Below are 12,205 nucleotides of genomic sequence, written 5' to 3'. Positions count from 1 at the left end.
ACTTTATTGTAATAACTTAATAACCTTTTGGTATCACATAGTAACATGAAATGAGTTGAGAAGAGTTCCCTCCTCTTTTAGTTACTGAAAGCTTGTATAAAATTAGTAATATTTCTTCCTTAAATATGATAAAAGATACCAGTTATCTGATCAGTTTTCTTTGTAGGGATGTTTTGATTATGAATTCAATTCTTTAGATATGAGGCTATTCATATATTTCCTGTTTCTTCTTGAGTCAGTTTTAACAAGTTGTTTCTTTCAAGAGATATGTGCGTCTCATTTCATCTTAATTATTGAATATGGTGGCATAAAGTTGTTCATGAGATAGCCTTAATATTCTTTTACTATCTGTACCATCTACAGTGATATCCCCTCTCTGATTGATGATATTCATAAGTTTTTTCTTTTTCTTAGTTTGTCTTGGATTAGGAGTGTATCAGTTTTATTATAACTTTCAAAAGGCTAGCTTTTATGTTTTTATTATTGTGTATTTCATGGAGTTCTACTCTTCATTGTTTCCTTTTTTATACTTGCCTTATATCTAGTTTGCTCTTATTTTTCTAGCTGTGTAAAATGGAATAGTATATCATTGACTTTTTTTTTTTTTTTTTTGGCCATGCTTTGTGACATGCAGAATCTTAGTTCCCTGACCAGGGATCAAACCTTTGCCTCTACTTTGGGAGCATGAAATCTTAACCACTGGATCACCAGGAAAGTCCCATTATGTCACTGACTTTAAACTTTTCTTCTTTTCTAGAAGAAGAATTTAAGCACTTACCTTCTGTATCCCTCAAACCTTAATAGGTTATATTTTTGTTGTCATTTATTTCAAAATGCATATTAATTTCTCTTGTGAATTTTTGACCCATGAGTTATTTGGAGTATGTTCGAAAACTTCCAAATACTTCATACTTTTCTAGATACCTTGTATTTTGGTTTTAATTTAGCTCCATTGTGGTTACATATTCTATAGGTGTTTATCCTTTTGCAATGTATTAAATTTTATTTTTTGATTCAACATCTGATTTGTCTTGGTCAATATTCCAAGTGTACCTTTAAACATTTATATTCTGCTATTGAGTCATAATGTTCTATACATGAAAATTAAATTGATGAATAGTGTTATTCAGATCTTCTGTAGCCTACTAAATTTTTGTCTTCTTGTTTCTATCAGTTGATAACAATCTCTAAATATAATGGTGCATTTCTCTATCTTTTCCTTTCTCTTATGAGTTTTCTATGTGTATTTTGTAACTGTTTTAGATAATGCATATTACTTGAGAATGTTATATGTGTCTAATGATTTGCCCCCTTTAATCATGATGATATATTTTAATGATGAAATATTTCTCTTATATTTGGTTCTACTCTTTTACCTAACGTCGGCTTTATTTGAGATCCTACAAGCACTGTAGCCTTCCATGTGTACTGTTTGCTTGGCTTGCCTCCTTCCATCCTCTGTGTCACCCTATTTACCCTTATACATTTGAAGTATGACTCTTGTAAACAATATGTGGCTTGGGCTTTGCATTTTTCTGTAGCCTAACAATCTTCCTTCTATTTGATGTGAATGTTTAATTCACTTTAATTATTGATACTATTGGATTTCCTTCCTGCTAATCATATCTATTCTCTGCTCCTCTGTTTTTTCTTTTCTATTTTTGGGGGGAGGGAAAAGGGAGAATAGTAATCTTTTTCAATTTTTAACAATTTCTCTGTTATTTCATTAGCTATAGCTCTTTGATTTCCTTTAGTGACTTCTATAGGGATTAAAGCTCAACATTCAGAAAGCGAAGATCATGGCATCTGGTCCCATCACTTCATGGGAAATAGATGGGGAAACGGTGGAAACAGTGTCTGACTTTATTTTTCTGGGCTCCAAAATCACTACAGATGGTGACTGCAGCCATGAAATTAAAAGACGCTTACTCCTTGGAAGAAAAGTTATGACCAACCTAGATAGCATATTCAAAAGCGGAGACATTACTTTGCCAACAAAGGTTCATCTAGTCAAGGCTATGGTTTTTCCTGTGGTCATGTATGGATGTGAGAGTTGGACCGTGAAGAAGGCTGACCACCGAAGAATTGATGCTTTTGAACTGTGGTGTTGGAGAAGACTCTTGAGAGTCCCTTGGACTGCCAGGAGATCCAACCAGTCCATTCTGAAGGAGATCAGCCCTGGGATTTTGTTGGAAGGAATGATGCTAAAGCTGAAACTCCAGTACTTTGGCCACCTCATGCGAAGAGTTGACTCATTGGAAAAGACTCTGATGCTGGGAGGGATTGGGGGCAGGAGGAGAAGGGGACGACAGAGGATGAGATGGCTGGATGGCATCACTGACTCGATGGACGTAAGTCTGAGTGGACTGCGGGAGTCAGTGATGGACAGGGAGGCCTGGTGTGCTGTGTCGCAAAGACTCGGACACGACTGAGCGACTGATCTGATCTGATAGGGATTATAATATGCTTTCCTAATTTATTATAGTCTATATAATACTAACATTGTATCATTTTATGTAGACTAAAGAACTTTTATATTATATATTTATCTCTCCATTCTTTGTGATATTATTGTCATATATATTACAGCTCAGTGTATTATAAATTCTCTTCTTTAAACGTGCATTTACCTTTTAATGGGGCTTCCTAGTTGGCGCTAGTGATAAAGAACCCACTTGCCAATGCATGAGACACAAGAGATGTGGATTTGATCCCTGGGTGGGGGAGATCCCCTGGAGAAGGAAATGGCAACCCACTCCAGTATTCTTGCCTGGAGAATCCCATGGATAGAGTAGCTTTGCAGGCTACAGTCCATGGGGTCACAGAGGGCTGGACACAACTGAAATTAGTTAGCATCCACACAAATATCTTTTAATGACATTAAGGGAAGAATGAGAAAATACAGAGTTTTATATTTATTCACATATGTCCTATCTCTGATGCTCTTCATTTCGTAGATCCAGGTTTCTAACTGATTCTTTCAACCTGAAAAACATATTGTTTCTTGTTGTGTAGGTCTGCTAACAGCACATTTTCCCTGTTTTTGTTTATCTGAAAAATGTTATTTCTCCTTCCTTTTTTTGAAGAATATTTTCATGAGATACAGAATTCTAAGATGAAATTTTGGGTTTTCTTATTTCTTGGTTTTTAGCACTGTGAAGATATTGTCTACTATCTTCTGGCTTTCATTGTTCTTATGAGAAGTTAGCTGTCAAAATCATTGTTTTGTATGTAATTGGAATTTTATCTGGTCATTTGCAATTGTCTTTGTCTTTGGTTTTCAACAGTTTGGCTGTGATCTGTGGGTCAACATTTTTCATCATATTTGGGAAATAGTCTGCCATTATTTGTTTAACATACTATTTTAAATATTTTTTCTTCTTCATTTTCTCTCTCTTCTCCTTCTGCAACTTCAGTAATATTTGTTAGGCAGCTTAATATTGCTTCTAAGATCTCTGTTGTTGTTGTTCAGTCGCTAAGTTGTGTCTAACTCTGCAACCCCATGGACTATAGCATGCCAGGCTTTCCTGTCCTTCACTATCTCCCTGAGTTTGCTCAAACTCATGTCCATTGAGTTGGTGATGCCATCCAACCATCTCAATCTCTATTGCCCCCTTCTTCTCCTGCTCTCAATCTTTCCCAGCATCAGGGTCCTTTCCAATGAGTCAGCTCTTTCACATCAGGTGGCCAAAGTATTGGAGCTTCAGCTTCAGCATCAGTCCTTCCAATGAGTATTCAGGGTTAATTTCCTTTAGGATTGACTGGTTTGGTCTCCTTGGAGTCCAAGAGACTCTCAAGAGTCTCCTACAACACCACAATCCGAAAGCATGAATTCTTCACTGCTCAACCTTCTTTATGGTCCAACTCTCACATCCGTACATGACTACTCAAAAAACCATAGCCTTGACTGTATGGACCTTTGTAGGCAAAGTGATGTCTCTGCTTTTTAATGTGCTGTCTAGGTTTGCCATAGCTTTTCTTCCAAGGAAGAAGACTTTCTCACTGCAGAGGTAGCCCAGTGAGAACTTAGTATAGAGAGTGCCTGTACAGAGATGTGTTAGTGGAAATACCCAGAACAGTGTTGTGGTGATTGGCAGGGGAGGGATGGCTAGGGATTATGGCAGTGGTGATGGAATATAGTCCTCTTTTCATACAAGAGGACTAATTAAGTAAATAATTGTATTAAGGAAATGGTAGCCAAGTTTCTTCTCTGTTACAGAATGGAGTTACATATATGGAAAGGTAAAAGCCTGAAATGAACCCTGTTGGTTTGGGGTTTGAATTGGAGATACTAGTGTAAACTCATGATTCTCAATGTTTACCTCGATACATAAATTAATGCATAAGTACATACATACATGCATATAGTCTCTTACTCTATGAGAACTGAGGAGCAGTAATAATCCGATCCTATCAGCTTTAAAAAAAAACTAAAAGATATTAATATCAGATCTCCTTGAAGAAATGGCTGATTCCATAACTGAGCCAGGAATTGGACAATATAGCAATTATTTAGACATGGAAGGACTGGTACCTAAACTGGCCACTGGAGAAAGGAAGAAAAGATTTCATACGTGTCTGTTTCCCTATTCTATGTTCTAAATCAGGGACTTGTCCTTCAAGTTTTGTTAAATGACTCATGCCAAAATTTGAGTAATTTGTATTGATTTTCTCTCTTGTGCTTTCATTCTCTTAAAAATCTATCTTTCCTTCCCTAATTTTCCTCACACCATAACACCCCTTTCCTTCCTTTGCCCACCAGCATTTCATAAAGGTGCCTTATAGAACCCGTGTCTCACAGACATTAAACTCTTCTCATCCTCAGCCTTTTCACATGCAAGAAATGATTTCTCCCATTCTTGGCCATAGTTTATTGATTTTCAGTACTTGCTGGACAGTGGAATTACCTGTGACGCTTTAAAGGAGGAGAGAGGGAGGCATGCCATGTGACTCACTCCAGACAGATTCATTCCATTTCTAAGAGTGGGAAGGATAGCCCATCACTCTTCTAAAATGTTTCCCAGATAATTTGAACTGTGTATCATGCTGTGAATCACTGCCTCAGTTTTCTCTGTCACCTCTGGCAAACGACACAGACTATAGTACCAGCATTTCCTGTCTTCCTCATTCCAGTACCTCAAACTTTTTTTTTTAAGCTCACAGTTTGTTTTTAATTGAACCAACATCTCAAACTTTTAACTATAATTTTCTCTGCAGCAAGCCTCCTCTATGTGAATCTCAGGGTATCTGGTCTTACAACCCATTCTTCCTTTTCTTTGTTTTCTGTCATCATCTCAGAACTTGACATCCACTCAAAGTCGCCCCCCACGACATCTCCTAACCCCATTCTGTGTGATTCCAGTATCCGTGTGGTTGATCTCTGTTGCCATAGTTAAGGAGATTTGTCTTCCACACTTCACTCCAGTTTTCTTTAGCCATGCCATCCATGGCCATGTCCAGAACTTGTTCTCCCCTCCTGCGTTTCCATCACAGAAATCTCTGACTGGTACTCCCTTTATGCTCCACCTCTTTCCCCTGAGTCTAGTCATGTTTTCGTTTCTCACATAGACTATACCAAAAGTTTTGTTTGCTTTCCTTGTTGTTTTGTTTCGTCTTTGTTTTACCTTACAGAGACATCTAAATCCTTCACTTCTCCCCTTTTTGCCAGTCTTTCAGTCCCCTCTTTGTCTTCCTTTTTTCTCCACGTACACTCTAGACCAAACGGTTGGCCTAAACTCTTCTTTTATCAGTATACAAATTTCCCTTGACCTCTGGTGTGAAGCACCCTCCACGTAGAATCCTAACCCTGGATCAAGCTCTCAGGCTGCTTTCTCTGCTTTTACATCTATGCCCCTGAGCCCCAAAGCAAATCTACAATTTCTAAGCCTGTTAGGCTGTCAACATGGTGGGACAATGTTATTGTTGTTCTTGGTCGTTTTACCTTGAATTCCCTCAATACTGGCTCTAAAACACTATTTTTCTCTTCAGTACCCATTTCTTTCACTCACAGGAATGAATGCCTTCCTCCTTCACAGGCAAAATTGAAAGTAAAGCGCGTACTTTCTCAACTCTGTCTCTCTCAACTCCGCCACCCTAAAGTCAGTCAGCCAATAAGCAAAAAGCTGCAGGGTTGTTGATCCATCCGTTCTCTTGAACGACCTTTCCAGATGTTTTGTAGACACCTCAAGCTACATGTAATCCCCGCCCCCCACCACCACCTTCTCTCTACTGCTTATCCACCCAAATTCTGCCATTCATTCTCAAGTCACTCCTCTGTCTCGCTCTTCACATTCAGACACTTATCAAATTCTACCAATTTTAAATCCTAAATATATTTTAAAAGTTGCCTCCTTCCCATTTCTACCACTTCTCTATTACAGACTCACACCATCTCTCATCAGAGCTGTTTCAGCCACCTTTGCACTCATCCAATCCATTCTCTAACCTGTGCCAGGGTAATTTTTCATAAATTCAAGTTGGAGCATGTCATTTTTTCTCTCCTTAGAGCCCTTTAATGACTCCGTCTTACTGACAAGATAAAGTTCAAGCCCCATGACATGAAAAACCAAACCTTTCATGACCTTACCCTTCCCATCTGTCTTGCTTCACCCTCCACTTGTGCATACCCAATACCCACACTTGATGCTATAACAGTACCAAACTTTTTAAGTTGCCCAAAATATATTATGAAGTTTTGATACTTAGTATATTCATTAATACCATTTCCTTCTAATACTATATCTTTTCCATCCTACTGTCCTTCCTTGTGTGTGTGTGTTAGTCACTCAGTCATGTCCAACTCTTTGTGACCCCCTGGACTATAGCCTGCCAGGCTCCTCTGCTCATGGAATTTTCCAGGCAAGAATACTGGAGTAGGTTGCTATTCCCTTTTCCAGGGGATCTTCCCGACCCAGGTATTGAACCCAGGTCTCCTGCATTGCAGGTAGATTCTTTACTATCTGAGTACCAGGGAAGTCCTTCCTTATCCCCTGCTTATCCACCAAGATTTAGTTTGAATGCTTCAGGAATTTCTTTTCAGTCATGCAATTAGAGTTAAATGCCCTGCCTTTGTGCCCCCATAAACACCATGCTGTGAAAAGCTCCTGGAGAGATAGGAGTACCAGACCATCTCATCTGTCTCCTGAGAAACCATCTTACCTGTCTCCAGGTTTCTTTTCAAGAAGCAACAGTTAGAATCTTGTATGGAGCAATTGATTTGTTCAAGATCAAGAAAGGAGAACCACAGGACTGTCTGCTGTCACCCCGTTTGTTTAATCTATACACTGAGCACATCATGAGAAATGCCAGGCTGGATGAGTTACAAGCTGGAATCAAGATAGGTGGATAGAAACATCACCAACTTTAAATATGCAGATGATATCACTCCAATGGCAGAAAGTGAAGAGGAACTAAAGAACCTCTTGAGCGTGAAGGAGGAGAGTGAAAGAACCAGCTTGAGACTAAATATTAAAAAAACTAAGATCATGGCATCCAGCCCCATTACTGCATGGCAAATAGGAGAAAAGGTGAAAGTCGTGACAGATTTCCTCTTCATGGGATCCACAATCACTGCAGATGGTGATGCAGCCATGAAATCGGAAGACTGTTGCTTCTTGGCAGCAAAGTGATGACAAACCTAGACAGTGTGTTGAAAAGCAGAGACATCACTCTGTCAACAAAGGTCCATATAGTCAAGGCTGCGGTCTTCCCAGTGGTCACATACAGCTGTAAAAGCTGAACCATAAAGAAGGCAGAACGCCAAAGAATTGATACCTTCGAACTGTGGTGCTGGAGAAGACTCCTGAAAGTCTCTTGGACAGCAAGGAGATCAAAGCAGTCAATCTTCAGGGAGCTCAACTGTGAATATTCACTGGAAGGACTGATGCTGAAGCTGACGCTCCAGTATTTTGGTCATCTGATGCAAACAGATGACTCATTGGAAAAGTCCTTGATGATGGGAAAGATTGAGGGCAGAAGGAGAAGAGGGCATCAGAGAATGAGATGCCGAGATGACATCACTAATGAACATGAACTTGGGCAAACTCCGGAAGATGGTGAGGGACAGGGAGGCCTAGCATGCTGCAGTCTGTGGGGTCACATGGGGTCACGTGACTGGGTGACTGAGCAACAACAACAACAAACAGCATGCATATTCCTGAATCAGAGCATGTATCATATCATATCAAAAATTATATGTTTTGTGTTTCCCCATCAGTCCAGTAGTTAAGACTCCATACTTGGAATGCAGGGGGCATGAGTTTGATCTCTGGTTGGGAAAGTTGTGTGTGCCGCACAGCATGACCTCCCCCAAAAAAAGCATATGTCTTCATGTCTGTCTCCACCAATAAAATCACGTTGAGAACAGGATCCCGGTCTTGCTTGTGTTTGTACCCCCAGCACCTAGCACAGAACAAGGCCCCAGTAAATGTTTGTTTTCCATAAATGCCAGCCCTAGCCCCATTGCATATATACGTATGTCCTCAATAAATATCTGACAAATATATAAATGAATGACTTGGCAATTTATTGAAGAGGAATAAGGAAAGCAGATTTTGAAACAGCTGAGGTTTTTCATCTTAGTAACAAGGAGGATGGTGATACATTAAATGAGAATGGAAACAGAGAGGAACTAGTTTCAAGATAAAGATTATTTATTGCTTTAACATGAGTTGGTTTTTGGAGTGGTTGGAAAAGACATCCCTTCACAGTTTTTTGACAGTTTCTGGAACAGGTCAACAGTTTTGGAGAGCATTGTGGGCGAGATGAATCTATCTATAAGTCATAATTGAAGGAAGATACGATGATGTGGCCAGGATTGCTCAGAGAAAGAGAAAAAAGACGAGGACAGGATCATCAGGAATGTCTGCATTTCAGAGAGGGAAGTAGAAGTATCCCAGTAAAAGAACTGAGCAACAGCCTCCTAGAACTAGAAAACCGATCAAGATGTCTGTCCTGAACTCCGAGGGAATAAGTTTTAAGAAAGGAGTCAGTTGTCAGGAGTCACATGACAATATGGTCTTGTAACAAAGAGAAAATGCCACTAGACTTGTTCTCTAAAATATAGCTTTAGTAGGCATGTCTATTAAAATTATTTTCTAGAAGCTTGACAAAGGAGAGAGATTATAGTAATACAAGGAAGATTGTGAAAGTTTTTGTTTTATAATTACAAATATACATGCATTTTGTAAGAAATTTAAGTATTCAGAAAAATATAAATTATAGAAATCTTTCCCTTGGTAACTCTGTTTCTACTTCTCTGGTTTGTTATTTATCCATCCAGAACTTAAAAAATATTTTTGTATATTTTTTTACAAAAATGAGATCACAGTATACCTTCTTTTATTGCAAATTACTTTTTTCTAACTGTATACTATGTCATGAAGTTTATTCACAGTGGTGTAGAGAACTACCTCATTCTTTTTTTCTCTTTTTTCATTTATTTATTTTTTTTAATTGAGGTATAGTTGATTTACAATATTGTATTAGTTCAGCTGTGTGACATAGTGATTCAAAATTTTTATAGATTATGTTTCATCTAAAAGTGAACTGAAATGAAAGTCACTCAGTCGTGTCCAAGTCTTTGCAACCCCATGGACTATACAGTCCATGGAATTCTCCAGGCCAGAATACTGGAATGGGTAGCCTTTCCCTTCTCCAGGGGATCTTCCCAACCCAGGGATCAAACCCAGGTCTCCTGCATTGCAGATGGATTCTGAGCCACAAGGGAAGCCCAAGTTATTTGTAAAATAGTGATTATATTTCCACCAACTATCTCTCATTTGGTGGGTTGTCTTTTGTTTCTTCAGTGGTTTATTTTGCTGTACAAAAGCTTTTAAGTTTAATTGCTGTTGTTGTTTAGTCACCAAGTCATGTCTGACTCTTTTGCAACCCCATTGACTGTAGCCCATCAAGCTCCTCTGTCCGTGAGCAAGCAAGAATACTGGAGTGGGTTGCCATTTCCTCCTCCAGGGATAAGTTTAATTAGGTCCCACTTTCTTATTTTTGTTTTTATTTTCTTTGCTTAAGAGACAGATCCAAAAAAAAAAAAAATATTGCTACAGTTTATGTCAAAGATCATTCTGCCTGTTTTCTTCTAGGAGTTTTTGTATATAGAGTGAGAGACTTTCCTAATTCTGCTGTCGTTTATGTAATCTGTGGGGTAACTTCTTAAAAGTACAGTTGTAAGAGGGTAGGTGCACTTTTATCTTGTAGTGACACATCACTCACCAAAGGGTTATCCCAATTTGCAGTTTCCCCAGGACTATAATAGAATCCTCGTGCCCACACTTTCTCTGACACTGAGTATTACTGTAACTTTCCCACTTTAGGGAGCAGTTTTTGGATTTATGTTTAGGTTTTGATTTTTAATGAAACATCCAGTCTTATTTGTAATCCTGGGAAAGCACAGAGAAGTTTGTAAGCGATAAGAAAAGGAGATGACTGGCAGGCTGTAGTCACAGAGGGCATGGGTCAAATGGTAGCAAGAGCATGAGTGAAAGGCATGATTTTCTTTTGAGGTTTTTTATAACTGTATTTTTGCTTTTGGCTGTGCTGGGTCTTTGTTGCTGCACAGGCTTTTCTCGAGTTGTGACAAGCAGGCACTGGTCTGTAGTTGTGGCGTGCAGGTTTCTCACTGCAGTGGCTTCTCGACGCAGAGCATAGGCTCAGGAGTTGTGGTGCTCGGGCTTAGTTGCTGCACGGCATGTGGAATCTTCCTGGATCAGGGATCAAACCAGTGTCTCCTTCATTGACAGGCAAATTCTTTACCACTGAACCACCAGGGAAGCCCCCTCTTCAGAGATGTTAAAAGAAGAATAGTAGATGGGTAAATTTGGAAGTAAATGAAAGAAGAAAATTCTTGTTTAATCATCTTTATTTCAGAGAAATTAGAATCCAGGTTCCTGGGATGGGATTTGGAATAAAGGTACAGACAAACCTCTGTGTAAAATGGAAGGAGGATTCAGTATTGGGAATGATCAACACTGGCTAGTATTGGGAGCGTGAGTGACCCGAGAATGTATGACTTAGGGAAATCCAGTAGTCTTGGTGATGTTAACTTTACTGTAAGAACAAGTAGAGATGTAGTTGTTGAATTTGCCAGGATTTGGGACTTCTGGGTTGAGGTAAATTTATCTTACATTCACAATGATGTAGTTTTATTCTGCCTATCTTCCTGCTGCATGAAAAGAAGTTTTATGAGCTAAGATACACGTCCATTGGCAGGTTAATAAGGAAAAGTGACCCTTGGGTTCTGGTAAAAAAAATTTAAGCTCCTAAATTTAATACACTGCTTTATGCCCATATAAAACCATACTGCTAACAGTTTTAGTTTCTTTATACCACTCTGAACATAAAGCTATGTAATATATGGACTTTTATTAATAAATTATGTTGTGAGCAAACATTACGAAAATTTCTGATCCACACAAAACAAGCCCAGTGACTCTGACGGGTTTATGTCATTTGAATCCTGGTCAAGGGCCTCGTGGAATTCATAATGGATCCAGTAATACTCCATCAACTTGTTCTAGTCTAGGGATTGCCTCTCCTTCTGGGAAGTTTAAACATTCTAGTTTTTAGAATATTACTCTTTGAATAAATTCTTTTTCTTCATTTTAATTTCCACATTGTTTATGGTCATAGGCAAGACAAAACGAAAGTATCACGAGATTGCGGTGAGCTTCGTGATAGTTAGAAGGAAGGGACTGGTAGAGTAGTAAGAGATGCACATCATGATAACATTTCTCTCTAAAAAATAAAATGTTCCAAGAGGAATTGTGCTAATGGTGGGAGCATATTTTACTAGAGAGAAAAACATATGCATGTGTGTTTATTTTCATTAAAATTTCTTTTACTCCATACTTGCCTTGTTGACTTTATAATGAAATTATATGAGGACAGAGACCAATTCTCCCACATGCATTATAGTACTATTCCTCATATACTCTGAGTACATAATAAATACCATAACAATCGAAAACGAGAAACACAAATGCATTTTGAAGCAAACTGGTGATATTTTAATCCCTTATGTTCATTTTTAGTACTCAGAAACATTTTAGTTATGCAAGTCTTGTTTTAGCACACTTTTTATTTCTACAGATACTCTGGTTCTTAGTCATAGTCTGTGGCTTTATTAGCAGTTTCATGAGTCTGACTCTTATTTCCCCAACTCCAGATATAAACTTTTGAGGATAAGAACCAC

General features: G+C 38.6%; 1 protein-coding gene across 5 annotated transcripts in view; it reads left to right on the top strand.

The window, feature by feature from the left end:
- The window catches only part of KIAA1328 (KIAA1328 ortholog), a 427,554-nt gene that overhangs the window by 323,737 nt on the left and 91,612 nt on the right, over positions 1-12,205 (top strand). The window lies entirely within an intron of this gene.

Source organism: Bos javanicus, chromosome 24, assembly GCF_032452875.1.
Source record: "Bos javanicus breed banteng chromosome 24, ARS-OSU_banteng_1.0, whole genome shotgun sequence".
NCBI lineage: Eukaryota > Metazoa > Chordata > Mammalia > Artiodactyla > Bovidae > Bos > Bos javanicus.
This window is presented reverse-complemented; position numbering and strand designations above follow the sequence as displayed.